This window comes from Monodelphis domestica, chromosome 5 (assembly GCF_027887165.1).
Source record: "Monodelphis domestica isolate mMonDom1 chromosome 5, mMonDom1.pri, whole genome shotgun sequence".
Classification (NCBI taxonomy): domain Eukaryota; kingdom Metazoa; phylum Chordata; class Mammalia; order Didelphimorphia; family Didelphidae; genus Monodelphis; species Monodelphis domestica.
Genome location: NC_077231.1, coordinates 113,575,400 through 113,596,317, shown reverse-complemented (window position 1 = coordinate 113,596,317; position 20,918 = coordinate 113,575,400). Strand labels below are relative to the sequence as shown.

The following is a 20,918-nucleotide window of genomic DNA, read 5'->3' as shown; positions in this document are numbered from 1 at the left end:
CTAATGCCAAACACACCAGAGAACAACTTGACGCTTCAGAAACAGGCTGAGAAGAACACAGAGCATTTGTTAGTGAAGGAAAATGAAAGCTGACATGTTTGGAGATCTGTAGCCTCTCAGATGAGGAAAGCTTTGTTTCTAACTAAATAATAAATAACAGAGGGTACTTATTTCTTTGCTAAGATCTATTTCCTGGCTATCAGTCTATACATTGCAGTTCTCATCTGGGAAAAAGCACGGTGCAAATGCCCTCAAAACTTATTTCTACAGCTTCTCTCTCCTAAAAAGATAAAGGCCAGTGATCACTCCCCATACAAATAATGTTTTTCTAGGATTCTCCTTTTCCCTTATTATATTCTTATATCATGTTTACTTTTGTATTTATTGTATCCCTCTTTTCCCCTTTCCCCAAATGGACTATAAACTCCTCGAGGGCAGACTGTGTCTTCAACTTCACGTCCCCAGTATGATGTTTCTTGCATACCAAGAGGCTATTAATAAAGATTTTTAATTGAATTCCCAGCAGGTCTTAGATAAGAGGGTAGAAAAGAGGGTATCTCTGCTCCCCACAGAGATCTGCTGACTAGATGCCAAAAAGAATTTCCCCAGTTCAATGATAGAAAACTATAGGAGTGAATTTAACACAGAACTGAATTTGATTGATCTTCTCACTTGATTCTCTGAAACAACTTATTCTTAAGTGTCTTCTCCATCTTTAACTCAATTTCCCTTCCGTCCATCATTCAAACCACCCCTACCCTGAGAAACCTTGAAAAGAAACTGGGAGATGAAATGATAATTTCCCTATCCCCATTACTTATTAAAACAAGGAAAAGTCATTCGTCACATTCTCCAAGAATGGATATAGTAAGTGGAAATGTTTCAGTCCCTTCACCCTCCCTGCTTTCTCAGTTTTTTCACTCCTTGCTTTGCTTCTACACTCTTCCCTTCAAAATCTCAACACTTTAGTTAACCAGTTCAATTATACACCTTGAATCCCTTCCCCATTACTCATTCCTTTGAAAACTTCAACTCTGAATTCATCCTATTATCCACTTTATTCCCTGTGTGTTACAGAACACCCCTAGACAGCCATGCTGAGTCCACTACAAACTTGCGTTACCCAAATTAAACAGATCTCTCATTGCTGCAATCCAATCTGTTTATTATTCCCCAATCAAATCTCTATTGAACTCACCCACAACCTCTATTCAAAATTTTATCTTCTCTCTCTTCAAGCCAACAACACCTCCCTTTTCCTACTTTCCCTCATATTTCACTAAAAAAAAAATGAGGCTTATGGGCTCCCTTTCCTCTCCAATTCACACTTCAAATAATCTCTACTCTCATAGTCTAGTTTAGAAGATGAGATGACCTTCTCATTGCCAACATCAACAAGAGGTACCCCTAATCCTGCCTGCCCCCTCCTATCTCCTAAAGGAGTCTGCCCTTAGACTTAGATCACAACTAAATATTTCTCTCTCTCTCTCTCTCATAGAAAAGTTATCTAACACCAAGGTCTCTATTTTCTCACACCTACTCATTCCTCAATACCTTGCATTGTTTTCCATCCCTATCACTTAGTTAAAACTCTTCTCTGCAATAGCACTAATAACCTTCTGTTAAATCCCAATTAATTTTTCTTAGTCCTCATCCCTTCTTGACCTCTCTGCAGCATTTAACACTACTGACAATCACCTCTCCCTCTCTCAATATTCATCTCCTTGGGTTTTCATAAAACTGCTCTGTCATGGTTCTCTTCCTATCTGTCTGTTTTTCTAGAATAATTGCTTGGTCTCTTTTTAGAACATGTAGCTCAGTCCTGGGACCACTACTGTACATTCTCTTTCTTGGTAATCTCCTTAAGTTCCTCTGAATTCAACTGTTATTTTAATGCAGATGACTCCCAAATGTACAAATTGTAGATATCTTCACCTCTCACCTGAGTTCCAACTCCACATGTCCAACTACCTGATGGATAGCTCCAATTATATGTTGCATAGATAGCTCGAACTCAACAAGTTCAAAATTAAACTCATTATCCATCACTCTAAACCCACCTCTCTTCCTGATTTCAATATTTCTGTTAAGGGTACTATGATTCTTCATTTGCAAGCTTAACATCACTCCTGATTATTCACTCTCTCCCATATTCAATCAATAACCATATCTTGTCAGTTCCTCAACATCTCTTGCATGTGTCTCTTTCTCTTTACTAATACCATAACCACCTTAGCTGAGATCCTCATAACTCTAGCCTGAACTATTAAAACAGAGGCCTCACTGTTCTCCCTGTATCAAGTTTCTCTTATCTCCAGTACCTTCTTCATTGATGACAAAGTGAGGTTCCTAAAGCATTGATCTGACCACATCATTCTCTCACTGAAGATGCTTCAGTAGCTCTCCACTGCCTTGAAGATAAAAAAAAAAACGCTCCCCAATTTGACATTTAAAGCCTTTCACAATCCGGCTTCAGCAGATCTTTCTAGGTTGATTTCCCTCTCCCCTTAAAGCACTTTAACACTCTATCAAAGTGGCCTACTTGGGACTTCTGCTATATGACATTCCATTTCCCACCTCTGCCTTTGTGTAACAGTCCACCATACCTAAAATATCCATTCTTTCTCCTCACAGTTGCATCTTAGAAGCCCTTCAAGGCTGAGCTCAAGTCTGAACCCCTCCAAAAACCTTCCCTGATATCTACAGTTGTGAGTACCCCATTCATCATTTAGTACTAATTTTGTATTGAGCTTGTATTAATATAGAACCATATAGCTCAGAGGTTCATAGTTTCATAGGCTGAGAGATTTAGAGCTGGAGAGGAATTTAAAGTGTCCTTGAACATTTATTCCGCCCAATTGATTACAAGTTCCTTCAAATTAAGTTAGATCTCAGTTTTATATATGGATCTATAGTGCCCAGCAAAGAAGAGACCCTTAACTGGTTGATACCGTCATCCTCAGATCACACTGAACTCTATAGAATACAGATTCCTTGGGCTCCTTGTAGCTTGTAACGTCACTATAGGGTCAATCTGTTCTTCAAGATGGGGAGAAAGGATGAGGCAGGGAAGGATGTAAGGCACCTTGAAATTATTATTAGATAGTAAATTAAAGGTCATGGTCAGCAGCTTAATCCAGGAATTCACACTTCAGATTCAGGTAGCCAATGTAGGAGCTCCAGGGGGTTCTGCCGTGGACAAGCTGTGACCTTTTCAGGGTGGCTTATCCACCTTTGGTGTCTACCTTTCACCCAATTCTCCTCTGTGGCTCCAAGAAGCTGGACTATGCTTGGTAGCCACATTCTGGTAAAAGCATCTCAGCAGATGGGCTTTACCACATTGAAGATAACTCAGGCTGCAAACCTGTCTGGGAATTAGAGGGATGTCTACTCCAAGCATGTGAAGACTTCCCTTATGGAATAAGAGGGTAATAACAATTTGTTCCAAGAGCCACGGAGGGGGCCGAAGCAGATGCAGTGGAGGGTTTAGAGCTTGGTCTGACAATGAAGATGCCACGGTCATCCATTACATCCCAGGCTAATGCTAAGTCGTCCTGACCTTTGTCTTGCCCCTGAACTTGAATGACTTCTGCTATTCTGCCTCACTTAAATCCAACTCACACACAAGTCAAGACATCACATGGTGATGTCATTGGTCTTCTTCATAAGTGAAGGAAGAACAACCCTTACAATGTGATCTCAGCATGAGAATGGAAAATTCCTAAGGAGCAAAATGCTTTCTCTTATTACTCATTATCAATGTATTTATCTGTAATGCATGAAACTGTCCCTCCCTGTTGCATACAGTTGGAGAGATGAACAGGTATTATGAAAGACAAAGCCCTGAACTGGAAGCAGACCACCCAGGCTCCAACCCAAGCTCTCTTACTTAGTTACTTTGAGTTTCTTCGACTGTAAAATGGAGGAGTCCTATCCAGCTCTAAATCTTAGAACTACTTATTTTGTGATAAGTCAATGCGCTCGAAGCAGGGGTGTGCTGGAGCCAGTTTGAATCAGTGTGAGTATTTACACCTCAGAAATCATCAGCAAATGCTACAAATCAGGGCTTGATTTATTGTTTTGTTGATCTTCTAGACTGAAGAAAAATGACAAAAATATTAATACTACAGATTAAATTTTAAAGTGTATCCTGCATTTTCAGACAGCCAATTGTTAAATATTTGCCAGTACACCCTGATTCAAAATCTCCAATGGACAGTAACATATAAAAGATACAATTTTCAAATGTTTCAGAAAATGTAATTTTTACATGTTGTCCAGAACACACATTTGTCTCTGTCTCTGGGTTTCAGTTCCTTCATTTGCACCAGACAAGAGATCTCTAGGCTCCCTTCTAAACCACTGCCACTCAAGTTCTAGTGCTCCCATTAAAGCTAGAGGCCATAAAGGCCTATTAAAAAAAGAAAGAAAGAAAGTACTGCCCAACTTGGTTCCCATAGAAGAAGGTGTGAGATAGGACAAGAACAGAAGAAGAGCTAAGTACCATCACTGCTCTGAGTCACCGAACTGTAGCAAAGCTCCTCTCAAAGGAGAATGAAAAAGCCCAGCTCACCTCTCCAGAAGCAGGCTGAGGCAATCAGCAAAGAGGGCAGCCAGGGCCTGGTTGATGGATGCTTCCTTCACCTGAGGCTTTCTGCACCCTATGTAGAAGGAAGAAAATTACAAAAATCACTTGACTGAGAGGCAGGAGATTTGAGCTCTAATCTTGACTCTCCTATCTACTTGCTGTGTGACCTTGGAAAATTCACTTCCCTATCTGGGCCTCTGTAAAATGAAAGGATTAGATTTCTAAGATCTAGGTCCTCATCGATCAGGTCTGGAATCAAGAATGGCTTCAGAGCAATTATTCTGCCATAAATGTGGCATGGGGTTTCCTTCCTCTAGAAAGGAATTCATTCCCTGTATAAGGGACTCCCAAACTGAGGAGTTAGCACAGAGATAGGATTCTCCTCGAACAAAAGCCTCTTTTCCCTGTGTGCCATCTGGCAAGGACCCAGATCTTTAGCAGACTTAATCAGCCTGTGAGATGATCTCAGCTGGAACCTGTCCACCAAAGCAAGATGTCTCACAAGCCCCACTGGTGGAAAGGGCAGTGTTATCGCTCCCAAAATTCGTTTTCTTTATGATTCAACTTTTACCTTGACAGTAAGTTTTAAGAAATAGATCTAGAGAAAGAAAAGGTTTTGAGAAGAGATAAAAAAGAACTGGAATAAATGTTGAGAGGACAGTCCTTGTAGACTTGTTAAAGCAAAAAGTCAATTTATTACACCCCAGCCTCCGCTCTGGTAGAAGAGATAGAGCCATGTGAGGATCCTAGAGCCTGGAAAGGACTTGAGGGAATCCCACCCCGATTCATTTTACACAGGAGAAAACTGATCTTAGTAGAAGAGACAAGGAAATGAGGATCCAATACCACCCTCACGGCTGGAGATGGGAATGGCCAAACAAAGATAAGAGACTGCTGATACATAATAAATATTGACTGTATTTTGTATTTTAACTTTTCATTCCAACTCCAGTAGAGTCTGACATGTGACTGTCCAGCCATAAAAGATCTGTCACCATGGGGAGAAGAAGCAAAGGAGGATGAGAGGCTGGAGGGGAGCCAGGCAGGCACCAAATGTGAGAGATGGTGTCAGGCAGCCGGCCCCCCTCTCCCTGAAAGCCATCTCCACCAGAAAGTTATTTCCAGGCATTTTTCCTGTGAGAAAAGAATGAGAGGAATGTGGGCCAGCTATTAACCAAATCCACCCAGTGCCCAATTACATACCATCCGGGATGGGGGCAGGGGGGGAGAAGGAAGGGCAGGGAGAGCAATGAAGTCTGTAATCAGAAAATCTGACTGAAGAAATCTGAACTGGCAGTCAGAAACAAGCTATAGAGGTAATACAATACACCAGCCTTCCTTAAAGGTGCACACACATAAGCCTGTGCATGAGAGCTCTAGCAGCACCAGGATGCAGAAATGAAATCCTTGAAGCCTTTTATTGTTCTTAAGGGACCTGTTCATGAGGAAGTGATACCTCAAATGCAATCCAATTATGTCCCCAAGTAGAGCACTGGTGGCTGGGGTGGTGTGCATAAGGAGGGGTGTTTGGAAGGTGGTGAGTTGATTTGGAAAGAAGAGTTTCATTGGAGGGCAGCAATTGAATTAAAAAGCTAGGCAGGTAGAGGGCTCAATGGTTTGAGAGCCAGGACTGGCCTCACACCTCCGAGCTGCGTGAGCCTGAGCAAGTCTCTTAATCCTAACTGGCTAGTCCTAATCATGCCTCTGCCTTAGAAACTGACACTTAATATGGATCCTAGATAGAAGGTAAGGATTTTAATTTTAAAAAATAGTAGGAGCAAAAGAAAAACAAAAACCAGATTTGGGGTTTAAGATAATGGCATGAAAAGTTCTACTACAGCTCAACTCACCAATAAACATTCCCAGAAAAGGTCTAGAAGGTTCCAGATAGAAAAACCATCAAAAAGACATACCAGTTAAGTTCTTCAACATACAGTGCTGGACTAAACAAGATGCCCAGAAGACAGCAGGCAAAGACAGAACATGCCAGGGGAAGTGGAAGCTAGTTCTAAGCTTTAGTAAATATGGTGTAAAGTCTGTGGGTGGTACACCATGCAGATTTGCCATGGTGGTCAGAAGCAAGTTTGACTTCCAGCAGCCTGAAGTCTACAGATGTTCTGAGTGGGATTTTGCCCTGGCCTGAGGGAACAGTAGCAGGGAAAAGAACTGATCGCGGATAGGTCACTGCACAGGGAATAACCAGCTCAACCATAAACAGGCGCTTGTAGAAACCCTTAGACCAGTATGGCAACTATAAATGGGAACTATCAGGGCCACTGAAGGAGATGGCATAAACTTCCAACTGAGAACTGAAGAGAAACAGTTAAGTGAAAAAGAAATCTTTGCAGCAAAATGTGTCTGATAACAGTTATGATAAGCCAAAGAATAGAAAAGACACATACAAATATATATGAGACTTTCCTCATTAGATAAATGGTCAAAGGATATGAGAAGCAATTCTTAAGGAAAGAAGTCAAGATTCAATAAATATCTAAAAGTGCTGCAAATTGTTATTAATAAGAAAAATGCAAATTAAAATAACTTTGGGGTTCCAATTTTACACCAGTAAAATTGGCAAAGATAACCAAAAAAAGAAAAGGAAGTCATGGAAGGATAAGTATGCAGATACATTGTTGGTGGAGCTGCTAAATAGGTCAAGCCATTTTATAAAGAAATGTGAAACATAACCTAAAGGTCACTAAAGCATGTATATACTTTGACCTGGCAATACTACTCTCATGCCGGAATGCTAAAGAAGTAAAAGAAAGGGGGGGGAGGGGGAAATATGCATAAAAATATTTATGGTGACACTTTTTTTGCTCTAGCAAAAAACTGGAAATGGCACAGATGCTCATCAACTAGAAAACAGCTGAACACGTTTTGGCATATAAATGTCACTGAATATCAATAATAATAAATAGTGGAAATAGATTCAGAGAAACCTAATGTCAATGTGAAATGTGGATGCCTCAATTTTACCCCTGCCCTTTGAGAAACCCCTGTACCAGGCACACATCTAGATCTTAAATTGTTTGGGTACCCTAGTGTGGGTGGGATCTGTGGACATAAACAAAATGTTAAGTGCCTTTATTTGTTTCTCCCATTTTATTATAGATCCCTCTCAGGAAGCTCAGCTCTTAGTTTGACCCTTTCCTTTGTAATTATTATAGTTGTCTGCTTCCTAATACCCCTGAGGCTGGCTGCAGACCTCTTTGTAGCCTGTTTGAAGTTTGTCTATGCAGGTTTGCCATACCAAGTTTTCCAGAGGGTATAAAAGACCCCCAAGTTCTGTCCCTCTTCAGAGCTGTCATCTACTGGGGTGGCACTCCCAAGTGTTTAGTGACCAGAGCTGCCAGAGGAACTGGGGACTCTGCGTGGGTTTATAGTGCACAGCTCTGCGAGGGGGCCTAGTTTCTAGCACTAAACTCTTTTTCTTAATTAAAAAGTGATTTTTCTGACTATTTTATAGTTCTGTGTTTTTTCCCAGTTAACACAAGGGAGTCTTATATGAACTGATATAAAATGAAGACACAAAAATCAGAAGAGCATGGCAAAGCATTTGGCTAATACATATAAAGTAATATGCAGGGAACAGATGAACCTGAAAAATAAAGATAAAATAAGGACCACAGGCCAGAGTTGTTCTTCCAAAGAGCTTAAGAACCTTTCTTATCTATACTCTCATTCTTTCTTTTCAATAGAAAATCCTTCCCATTCCATAGACAAGAAAAGTGAGATGAAGAATAGAGTCACATTTCACTCTATTCATACTCAGTCATTTTTCAGTCATGTCCCAAATCTTCATGACCCCATTTGGGATTTTCTGAACAAAGATACTAAAGTAGTTTGCCATTTTCTTCTCCAAGTCATTTTATAGATGAGGAACTGAGGCAAACAAGTTTTAAGTGACTTGTCCAAGGTCACATAGCTAGTCTGAAGCCAGACAAACTCAGGAAGATGAGTCTTCTTGACTCCAGGTCTAGTGCTCTATCCACTATACCACCTGGGTGTCCCATAGAAAAAAATAAAAGCTCTCTTTTATAACAAATGAGCACAGCCAAGCAACATAAATGTACACACTGGCCATGTCTAAAATGTAGGTCAATAATACTTCAAGCCATATCCATAATCTGTCTTCTGCAGTCATGATTAGTCATTTCATTGATCATAGTTCTTAAATCTTTCAGAGTTCTGTTCCTTTATAACTTTGTAGGCATTGTACATTGTGACTTTTCCCCCTTATTCTCTTACTATCTTCTCTTTCCTGAGGTATATTATAAAACAATCTCTCAATACTTTCAAAGTTGCATTGCCTCCCACACAGACTTCCTTGGTGTATACTTAATATGATTCAGCCAATCTTGCAATTTGGTCTTCGTAAATGCCTTCATGTCATCAGAGATTGAGACAGAAGGGTAAAAATGTGGTATTTCCTCTGTCACTGATGATAAACATATATTTCAGAAACAATGACAAATACAATCTACCTTATGCCAACTCAAAGTGCTCCTGAAAGTTTCATCTATAAACATTATTGGGACAATGTGGTTGGTTTGTTCAGGTCTCATGTTAAGCTTTGTGTAGATTACTATTCACTTAAGACTTTTGTCATAAGTTTGTTTGTTTCATAAGGCACTATTATTCGTAATCTTCCACCATTCTTCTAGGGTTTTATAAATAAATTTGTATTCTATATCTGTGTTACCCTTGACTATCATCTCTCTCCACTTAGCAAAGGGATCGAGTGTTAGCTGGCTAAAAAGGTTTCTGGACTATTTTGGCCTCCTTGGTGTAGCAACTGTTCCGCATTAGTTAAATTGTTCCAGTAAAAATGGCAACAATCGTCAATATATTTGCCTTCCTCTTTTAGGGGGAGAGTCCAGTGTGGCATATGGATGAATGGATGAATGAATCCAAAAACATATATTATTCATTTGGTATATGTAAAACACTGGAGATACAAATAGAAAGTAAGATAGTTCCAACTCTCAAGTAGTTCACATTTTAATGGGAAGAGATAACACATATAAAAATCAGATGGAAAGGTCCTGTGCCTTAGGGCACAGATGCAAAGCAGATGGCAATGCCATTTCTTTAATGTCATCTCCACTGATAAAACTGTATCAATTTCTGAAGTTGAATCATTTGAGGTCCAACAACTTTGGTGGTGAAAACTTTCTTTTCTGAGTCTTCCAGGAGCTATAGCTACATCACCTACAGAAGTAGTTGCTAGGTCTCCATGGGGATTGCTTCTCTACATGATGGCTGTGGGAGCTAGGCTGGAAGCAAAATGAGTAATCTTAAAGGTGCTGTCACTATCAGAGTTCTCTGGTATTAGTTGGTTGGCAGCAGGTATTGATGGTGAGGAAGGTGGATTCCTCCTTCCCCACAGTGATTACTGCCCTCAATTATGGCATCAAGACTTAGACTGGAAGAATGGCCAGTGGTCTGAGAATCACTGCTAATTCCAAAGGGTTCAAAGACTTAGTGCCATGTGATTCAAGACTCTTAGGGGGAGGGGTGGGGATAGCTAGGTAGCTCAGTGCATTGAGAGCCAGGTCTAGAGATGGAAGATCCTGGGTTCAAATTTAGTCTCAGATACTTCCTAGCTGTGTGACACTGAGCAAGTCACTTAACCCCCACTGCCTAGCCCTTACCACTTTTCTGCCTTGGAACCAATGCACAGTATTGATTCTAAGATGGAAGATAAGGGTTAAAAAAAAAAAGATTCTTATGGATGTGGTAGTGGTGTTGGCTTGACTTGCCTGGTATATACTGCACTCTCTCTCTCTCCCTCCCTCTTTCTCTCACTCAAAGATATCAGCTGGGAGAGATGGCTGACCCTTTCTCCACAGGAGCTGCTTCCCTAGATGATTGCTTTTAGAGGCTGAGCTGGAAGCAGGATGGGTGGTGAAGTAAAGAATGCTGGGTAAGGAATCAGACCACCTAGGTTGAATCTCAACTTTGCCACCCGCTACTTGTATGACCTTGAGCAAATTCTCTCATTTCTCTAGGCCCAGTTATTTTATCTGTGGAGGGAGGGGGCTGGTATAGATGATCTCTGAGGTCTCCTCCAGCTCTAATCAATGATGTTACAATTCTATGACTTATCTGAGTCTCAGTTCCTTCATGTATAAAACAAGGTAACAATAATCTAAAATTCCTTCTAGTTCTAGGAGTCTACAAGTCTACAAAATGCATTAAAACTTTCAGAAGAGGGCAGCTGGGTAGCTCAGTGGATTGAGAGCCAGTCCTAGAGACGGGAGGTCCTAGGTTCAAATCTGGCCTCAGACACTTCCCAGCTGTGTGACCCTGGGCAAGTCACTTGACCCCCCATTGCCTAGCCCTTACCATTCTTCTGCCTTGGAGCCAATACACGGTATTGGGTTAAAAAAAAAAAAAACTTTCAGAAGCTTGTCTGGGACTACCTATTCATTTTTCATTTAATTGAGATAGGACCCAATTGTCCTCTTCTTATTCTTTTCTAACACTTGCCTCACCAAAGCAGAAATAAAAAAGAGAAATCAAAGCCCACACAAAAGTAATACATCAAGAAATGGTCCATCTATCATATAGTTCACCTTCTCAGTGGATGGGGGAGGGAGAAAATTTGAAACTCAAAATTGTTTTAATTAATATTAAAAAAGAGTTGATAAAAAATTTTTAATTTAAAAATTAAAAAAAAAGAAGAAATGACCCAGCCTTACTTACTAGTTTCTCTTTGTGGGATTGTGATTAGGTGATGCAATACATGGAGCACGGGCTAGGAATAAGGAAGATTCATCTTCTGAGTTCAAATCTGGCCTCAGACATATAGTATCTATGTGACCCTGGACAAGTCACTTAACCCTGTTTGTCTCAGTTCCTCATCTGTAAAATGAGTTGGAGAAGGAAATGGCAAAACACTCCAGAATCTTTGCCAAGAAAAGTGACCCAAATGGGGTTACAAAGAATCAGACGTGACTAAATGGTCCCTTTTAGGACCAAGTCCCAGAGGAGCAAGATGATGCTGGCCTTGCTCAAAGAAAACTGCTCAGGGTACTCAGAACTCTGTCAACAACATTAAGCAAGTATGGTGTGCAAAGAGCATTTTACTAGATGAGCTATGGAAGGAAGACAGAGAGATAAGCCTTCAGCCTTGTAGCCTAATGAGATAGTTGAGATACATTTTAAAATTTCTTTTAATGTTTTTCAAAGGTAAAAATTGAAGCTTTTTGAGACCAAGAAAGACGATTTTGTCTCTGCATACCCAGTACCCACTGTGCTTTGTACGTCATGGGATTGAATTGAACCCCTTGTGGTGAAAACCACAAAGATCATTTGACAAATATGAATGAACACAGGTGCACTTTGATTTTTAAAATATTTGTGCTCCTGAAATGGATGTGTAAATATTTTCAGCACACCAGGGAGCTTGCTGGATGAAGGAATCTTCTTGTGGATCCTTTTGTAAAGCAAACAGCTGCCCCTGATTTAGCTTTCACATAAATCCAGGTTTTCATACATTATGCTGCATTTGCTTAAAGTAGGGATAGTGTAAACTATGTACTTAAAATACTGAGGGGAAGCAAACAGGGGAGTTAGTTGGGAAAGAGCTTCTGGATGATGAGAGTTTATAGAGGGTTTTAAATAGGGGAGGTCTTAAGACTGACAGAAAGAAAGACTACAGCATTGTTGGCATGTGCTTGGTTGAGACAGTCGGCTAACCATTATGGCCACACACTGCTGTCCTTACAAGATAGTACCATAAATGGCAACTATAATCTAGTGAGGAGAAGTGAATGAAAAGCCCAAGGCAGACCCAGAAATGACTTACACAAAACCCAAAGAATCCACTTAGTTGTGCTCCTGACTGACATTCAGTAGGCTAAAGGGGGCTCTGACTGGGTGAATGGCAATGAGGGAGGGGGCATTCTTACAGCATTTCAGGTTCTCCAGTATCAAAGTTCAACTTTCTAGTTAAAAAAAGTAATATTATTGGAGAAAGCCTGATATAATTAAAAGTGATGGATTCAGAGTCAAGGGACCCAAGTTCAAATCCTAGCTCTGCTACATACAACCTCAATGACCTTGAACAAGAAAAGTCACCTCTCTAGCATTCTGTTTCCTCATCTATAAAATGAGGGCCTGAACTAGATGGTCTCTGCAGTCCTTTCAGCTGCAGACCTATCTGCTCTGCCTCAGTTCCCATCTTCTCCTCATTCTTCTACTGCACTGTAATAATGAGCCACTCTTACTGGGTCTCCCCATCTGGACTGGAGGACAGAGAAAGGTAAGGATAATGTAGAGCAATGTGACAGGCCAGGCTGTAAGATGGCAGAAAAAATACTTGATTTCCAGGGCCAGCTATGCTGCTGATTCATTAGTCATAGAATGATGACCAAATCGCTCCAACCCACTGAGCTAGAGCTTCCATATCTGTAAAATGGAATGCTGTCAGGAAAGAGCCCAGCAAACTCTCCCTGCTCACATTGGTACACAGCTTTATTCCAGATCTGCTGACTGACTGCCCTTCAGAAATAAAGCCATCTTGGACCCTACACAAATGAGCTCCAAGGCTCTCCTCCTACTCTCCTACAGTAACTCCCAACCTGAGAGAAAGTGGAAAGAGCAGTGGCCAGGGACTCGGAGACCTGGGTCCTAAAGCTGCCTCTGTTACTAACTGGCTGTGGGGCTGACCTTGGTTAAATCCATTTCTCCCTTTGAGCCTAGGTTCCTCATCTATATAGAAAGGGAACTGAACTAGCCTCCAGGCTTTTAGTTCTAATGTTGTGGAACACTGTGATGGAGGTGTTCTTAGTGACGTGGAACAAGAGCATCATAGGGGGAAAGTGACTTTGTATCAACTGAAGGGAAGAAGGCAGTCAAGCCTCAGGGGTGGAACAGTAGAGCTCCTGGGAGAAGTCAGCCAAGGTAGCTAACATTTCATCTCGAAGGTGACACAAATTTAAGAAAGAGGGTCTGGGAAGGGGAGAGAAACAATAACCATAGAAGTCATGATACTGCAGCCACTACTTTATGTAGCATGGGGGAAAAGCCATGGTGGCAGCAAGGTGGATCAGTAGATAGAAAGCCAGGCTTAGAGATGGGAGTGCCTGGGTTCAAATGTGTCCTCAGACACTTATGAGCTGTGTGACCCTGGGAAAGTCACTTAACCCCAATTGCCTAACCCTTGTCACTCTTCTGCCTTGGAACTGAGACTTAGTATTATACGGAAGGGAAGGAAGGGAAGGGGAGGGGAGGGAAGGGAGTGCAAGAGAGGGGAGGGCAGGGGAGGGCAGAGAGGAACAAACCAGAATTAATGATGGGTTGGGAGGTTGGAGCTTCCTAGAGATAGTCCCAGCTCAGGCTTCATGGTGGGGTCTCCATGCTTTTCTCCCAACTCTGCTGGCCCCATCACCCAGCAGGACACAGGCAGGCAGCTGTTGCTGTACTTCCATTTTCAGGATGCACTGGGTTCCTAGCATTCTCACCAGCCCCAGCATATCCTGTGCCTCTTTTGGCTCCAAGCCATGGGGCTCAAGGTCTACACCTCATTCACAGGAAAGGAAACACTGCTTCCCTTCCTGGGTCCCTCAACTACCCCCACAGCTCCTGCACAAGTTTGAGGGGAGACAGCCTGCTGAAAGCAAGAGATCCCATGGGAGGACAGGGTGAGATGAGAAAGCACCATTCCTTCCTTCTTTCTGATTAGACACATAGGATACAGGAGTTGCAGAGAAATCTCTGAGGGATGGTTAGGGTGTTGAATTTGGAGTCAAGTCACTAGGTTAGAAATTCAGTCCCAGTGAACAAGTTATTTCCTTTCTCTGTCCTTCAGCTTAACCCATCTTTGACACATGGCAATACTTGCACTACCTCCATCACAAGATTGTTATCAAAAAAGTCTTTTGAAGCCCTTGAATTATCATGAAATAAATGATCATTATTAAGCCACAGTGTCCCATCCCTGATGACTTCCCTGAGATGGCTGAGTGGGTGTGCTAAAGCAAGACCAGGATGCAGACCCTCAATACTGCCAGGTCATGAAGCTCAGAATCCCTGCTTCCTAAATCCTTAGTGTAGAAAAAATTTGAGGAACTCAGCTCTTGCTGCTATCAGCATCAGGAGGCAAGGACAGGGGGCAGCTGGGTAGCTCAGTGGATTGAGAGCCAGGCCTAGAGATGGGAGGTCCTAGGTTCAAAACTGGCCTCAGACACTTCCCAGCTGTGTGACCCTGGGCAAGTCACTTGACCCCCCATTGCCTAGCCCTTACCACTCTTCTGCCTTGGAACCAATACACAGTAATGATTCCAAGACAGAAGGTAAGGGTTAAAAAAAAAAGAGGCGGCAAGGACAGATAGATGAAGATTCACTGTGCTTAAGGGGAACTTCTAAAGCATCACACAAATGAGAAAAAGGAACCTAAAGCAAAGAGGAAGCACAGTTCCCCTTTGCCACTTGTGGGTTCTAAGCTGGAGCCCACTTTCCCCTGAACTCTGTAGGAGTCTTATAGGAGAGTGGCACAGACTTTCAGAGGGATGTTCTTATAATACCACTTAACATTTCTTCTAGAAATTACTTAAGTTTGGCAGACTAAACTGATTCTTGAGCTGGGATGAGAATTCTTAAACTTATATGGGTTATGTACAGTGGTGTTCTGGCTGTTAAATTTTCACTATGAGCTTTTGTACCAGTTAAACCACTTAATTTTCAGTGTGAGCATTTACACCTCAGAAATTGGGAAACTGTAAATCAGGGCTTAATCTATTATTTTTTGCTTTTTTGGTTGCCTGATCTTAAGAAAGCATGGAGGGGAGGGGAACATTGCAGAAAATGTTTAATAATGCATATTAGATTTTAAAGTGTGTTGTGTGATCTTTTTTTTGGAGAGACGGTCGTTAAAACACCAGCATTTCTCTGCCTTGATACAACTTCTCCCCCCACACACAATATGGGGGAGGCTTAACCTGAAAGAAGACAGAGCTTCCCCCAGGGACTTGACTGGATTTAGCTTCCTGGTCATCAAGGGGCATACAAAGTCCCAGCCATGTGTAGTCCAGACCTCTCAGTCTTAGTGGGGTGGGTGACACCATGCCAGTCACCATACCCTGATGACAACTTACTGAGCAGTCACATTTCCAGATGTAGGGGGGAGGGAGGCATCCAGAGAATCTAAGTTCTTTCGGTATTCTTATTACAGCTTCTTGCTGTCTTCATGCAAAGTAAACCTTCTTTGTTATATATTCACTGGCTTGTGAATTCATCATTCCATCTCAACCTTAAATGTGAAGGGCATTGTCATTAGGGCCATATCTTAAAGTGCTGTGTATCAGTTATTATTAATTTTTAATTAATTATTATTGTTATTCCTTCTGGACTCCTCCACAATGACCTCAGGTAATAAACCTAAACTTATTTCTAATGGCTATATCTTATCACTCTCTTTGGACCTGTGGGTCATAAATTCTTGCACCCCCACAAGGGATCTTCCCAATGGACTGTTAGTGTCTGTCCTGTTGACTCACTGACCTCCATCCTTCCAGAAAGAGGTTTTCCTCAGACTCTTAACATTTTTGATAATCAAGTAGTCCCCAGGGTTCCACACTCATTCTCCTCTCATCCCAACTGAGAGGAAGCATGTTGTAATGGAAAGAACACTAACCTGAATGAGCTCCTGCCGAAAAGAAACCAAAGCATTTCAGAGTTGGAAAGGACCTCAAATGACCATCTCCTCCAGTAGACAACTGTACAAAAACCTATAATAAGTCTACTCTCTAAAACCTGCTGAGAATGGAAACTTACTGTGACAGCCCATTCCATTTAGCCAGCTTTAACTGTTAGGACCCTCAAGTTAAATGTCCCAGTTTCCTTCAATCCATTCTCATCTGGTATTCTTTCCAGTTCCCTGCTCATTATGGCTGCCCTTCTCTGTGTGCTCCATTTTGTTGAAATGTGATCTTCATCTGGATTCTGGTCCTGTCTCTGCCACTAACCAGCTGGGTGACACTGGACAAACCACTTTATAACTGTGGACCTGATTTCTCCTATTTTAATAAGGACACTTGAGCACTTCCAGTTCTAACATTCTCTAACTCTACCTTCACCACAGCATAATGAGCAAGCTAGGTGTCAGGATGGTGAGCAGCCTCATAGGGAGGGGTCTTTGCAAACACACTATTTCTCTATCTAATGGTCACCATCACATAATTCTCCCCTCAAGGCTCCAAGAGCCCAAAACAGGTGCAGATATTCTGATCATACCCCAGAAGAAGAATTGTTTTTTTATGTGACCTCATAGGACTGTAGACCTAGAGCTGGAAGGGGCCTCAGAAGTCATCTAGTCCAACCCCTTCATTTCAAAGAAAAGAGACAATACAGGTGGGCTAAAGTACCAAAAAGTTAAGGGGTCACACTGATAGTAAATTGCTGATTCAGATTCAAATTCAGGTCTTCTGATTTAAGATTCAACATTTTCCCCCACTGTATCCTACTGCCTAAAGAAAGGTACACTAGGAAATATAGACATTACCATAGTTTAAGCTAGTTCACATAGAACTGGAATGACCTCCAGGAATCAGAGTGAAGGGAGCAGAACCAGGAGAACATTGTACACAGAGACTGATACACTGTGGCACAATCGAATGTAATAGATTTCTCTACTAACAGCAATGCAATGATCCAGGACAATTCTGAGGGACCTATGAGAAAGATGCTATCCACATCCAGAGAAAGAACTGTGGGAGCAGAAACACAGAAGAAAAACGACTGCTTGATCACATGGGTCAATGGAAATAAGATTGGGGATGTAGACTCTAAATGATCATCCTAGTGCAAATATCAATAATATGGAAATAGGTTTTGATCAAGGACACATGTAAAATCCAGTAGAATTGCAGGTTGGCTACAGGAGGAGGTGGGGGGGGGGGGGCAGGGAAGGAACATGATCCTTGTAACCAGGGGAAAATGTTCTAAATTGACTAATTAAATAAAATGTTTAAAAAGTAAAAAATAAAAATAAACTGCTTAAAATAAATAAACTAGTTCACATAGACAGATTCCAGTTCTACCAGAGACAGAATAGGAGCATTTTGAAGAAAGAAATGGTAGAAAGGGCCTAGATGGATGGAAATCTAACCCAAAATCTGGGTTAAAGGCTTAAAATTAGAATGAAGTTGTAAAGCAGAAAAAGACCAGTGATCATCTAATCTTATTCTCTCAATTTGACATAGGAAATTTAGGTTAAAAAATATCTCTGGGGCCACCTAGGTGGTTCAGTGGATCAAGGGCCAAGCCTGGAGACAGGAGATCCTGGGTTCAAATATGACCTCAGATACTTCCTAACTGTGTGACCTTGGGCAAGTCACTTCACCCCAACTGCCTGGCCCTTATTGCTCTTCTGCCTTGGTATCAATTCTAAGAATGAAGGTAAAAGAGGGATTTTTAAAATTTAATTTAATTTAAATTTTTTTTTAAATCTTACCTCTAGTCCAACAGTTTCATAATGAAAAATTATCACCATGATTTACTTCTGGAGCTAGACCACTAGAGCACAGGAACACACACACACACACACACACAGAGGAGCCCTGGTGCTGTGCCACCTTTCTCCAAGTGACTTAGGTCCATCTGTGTCCGTAGCCCTGCCAAAAAGCTATCCCTCTCTAATGTCCATTTTCATAAAATTCACTGCAGGTAAGTTAAACACTCTGCATAAGGTGGAACACAAGCTCTCCATGGCATTAGACCTTTTTAATTTCCGATTTCCCAGCCTGACTCCCCTGATGGCCTGAGCTTTCTGTGCTCTGAGCACCATGTGGTCATCCATCAGAATGACTGAAGCCAACTAGGTTCTCCGATGCCATCTGTACAAAAGTACCAAGAGGAAAGAGTGGGGATGGATAGTCTCAGTAGAAGGAGTAAGAGTTTTAGGGAAGCAGATGGAAAGCCTAGGCTCCCTCCTTTTCTCACCTCTCTGCCAAGGTTCTCTTCAGGCTGGGGAGAGGGGGAAGAGGGAGACTGCTGACATTTTCCAGTTGGTCTATCATTCTACTAGGACCCCTGCTTGAACCTCTGCCAGGTATCTAAATGAGCACCCAGTATAGCAGGGAACATTCAATTAGCGACCGAGCACCTACTGTGTGCAATGTATCATGTTGGGTGCTATGAGGCATACTGAAAAGTATGAGAAGTATCCTAAAGGAAGATACAAGTCTAGCTAGAGAGAAAAAAAATAGTCAACAATTTATCGGCCATGTATCAGATATATGTTACATGCTAAGGAAGGATATCGTTTATGGTGAGCCACCATCCCTGCCCCTTCATGGATAGTTTCCATTAATGGGGATAAGTCATAAACACAGATGAGATACTTCAAATCTATTATTTCATCAGTACTGGCACCCCACCCCACAAAAATGGAAACTCATCTATTAACTTTGCTATTGAGACTACAAAAGTATGGTGGGAAAATTTACAAGCTTGCAGGCAACATTTTGACAGACTATCCAAACTCAGTTAGCCTGGTGCTAGTGTAACACAATATTCATTCAAAGCCTTTTCATCTTAGAGTTTGGGCTCCATTGGTATGACCTTCAAATATCCAAGTGTCATCTCCATGACTCACTGAGGCAAAGGAGGAAGATACACACATTAGAGAAAGGTTTACAGAGCTCCAAGGTGCTTCTGAGGTCCAAGGGGAAGATCATTACCAAGTTTCTCTATGCATACACATAAGAAAGCTAACTCCAACTGGAGCAGTAAATACTAAAGAGGTAATACAAGGTTAAGAAGTTCAAAGGATAAAAAGAGTAAGTAGGCTTGGCTAGTCAAGGAAAGCTTCATGGGGGAGACAGAACCTGATCTGAGTCTAAATAATGGATGGCTAAAATCTGGACCGGCAGAGAGGATGGTAAAAAGTATTTAGGGCTAGAAAATAATGAATGCTATGCTTATTCTAAAGGAAGTTACGGTTTGCCAGGAGATGATATAAGATGAACAACATAAATACATAAATGATGAAACTCTGTCTAGGGCTACAGCAATATTACAAGGTGAAGAAGAAAGGGAGAAGGCTGAAGAAAGGAGACAGCAATCAAAGATGGGGTCCTAGATGAAGTGATCTTGAAAGACAAGATATGAAACTGGCTAATGTGAGGAAGGTTGGGATAAGAAAGGAATATTAATACTTTGATGGTGGAGCTTTTTCAAGAATGGTCTGACCACTCTTGAAAACGATTTAGAATTAAACAACAACTATTCTGACCAAGAGGCCTCACTACCTGATATCCTCCACCCTACCCCACCTACAGGATCAAAGACAGAAATAAGGTTCCAAATATACAAAAAATATTTATAGCACCATTTTTGTGGTAGCAAAAAGCTGAAAAGTGAGTGTTCTACAGCTGAAGAATTGTTGAATAAATTGCGGAATATAAATGTAATGGAATTACATTACCATAAGAGACAATAAAATGAAGAAAGCAAAAAAATATGAGAGGACTTTTATGAATAGACAAAGCACCTTACTATAGTAAGCAATAAAAGAAAACAATTTACCCAATGACACACAATAATGCAAAAGAAAACAACAATGAAAGACATCAGAATACTGATCAAATGGAAAGAGTAATCTTGATTCCAGACTGCTGGGACCCACTTCTTCTCATCATAGAGAGATGTATAATAGGGAAATATGTTATCAGGCATGGCCAAGCTATTGCGTTAACTATTCTTGTTTATTTCAATGGAGATTTTTTTATGGGGAAAGGGCAGTTACTAGGAAGTTAACAGAAATAGTCACAAAAACATCAATTAAAATTATTATTCAGAAAAAAATATTTTTAGAAAGATTAACAAGTTATGAATAAAAGTAAGCTTGAGTTACTTTCTATACCTCCTGCAAAGGACAGGTTTTATTTTGGAAAGCATCACTTCTAAGAAATAATAACAATAATAACTCATGATTGTGTAGCACTCTAAAAAGTTCTTTCTTCACATTATAACCCTATGAGGTAGGCAGTATAAATAGTTCTTGAGATAATTTGTTTGTTTTTTTTTACAGACAGAAGCTCTGACAGATTGTTACTGGTCTGTGATTATACAATTAATAATCATGTGAAGTGGGATTTGGGCAAAAATCTTCTGATTTTGAGTCTAGAAACTAGCCTCCACCATGCTATCTCTCTAGGGAAACCTGCAGAGAGACAAAATCACAGAAACCACAGCTCTGAAAGCTACTGAGTCCAGTTTTTAGCATCCTTTCCACCACCCTACCTAGCCTAGTCCAAAGTATTTACATTTTAAGGCCTTTGGTCTTAAATAATGAAACACAAAATCCACTGTTCAAGTA

General features: G+C 41.1%; 1 protein-coding gene across 2 annotated transcripts in view; it reads right to left on the bottom strand.

Annotated features, from left to right (window-relative positions):
* Nucleotides 1-20,918, bottom strand: part of TSPAN9 (tetraspanin 9) — a 236,630-nt gene that overhangs the window by 166,222 nt on the left and 49,490 nt on the right. Inside the window, exon 3 of one of the 2 annotated variants that reach the window (XM_007503764.3) lies at nucleotides 4,574-4,661. The exons of the other annotated variant lie outside the window; for it this stretch is intronic. The gene's annotated coding sequence lies outside the window, so the exon portion shown is untranslated. The remainder of the gene's footprint in view (nucleotides 1-4,573; nucleotides 4,662-20,918) is intronic. 2 annotated transcript variants of the gene reach the window in all.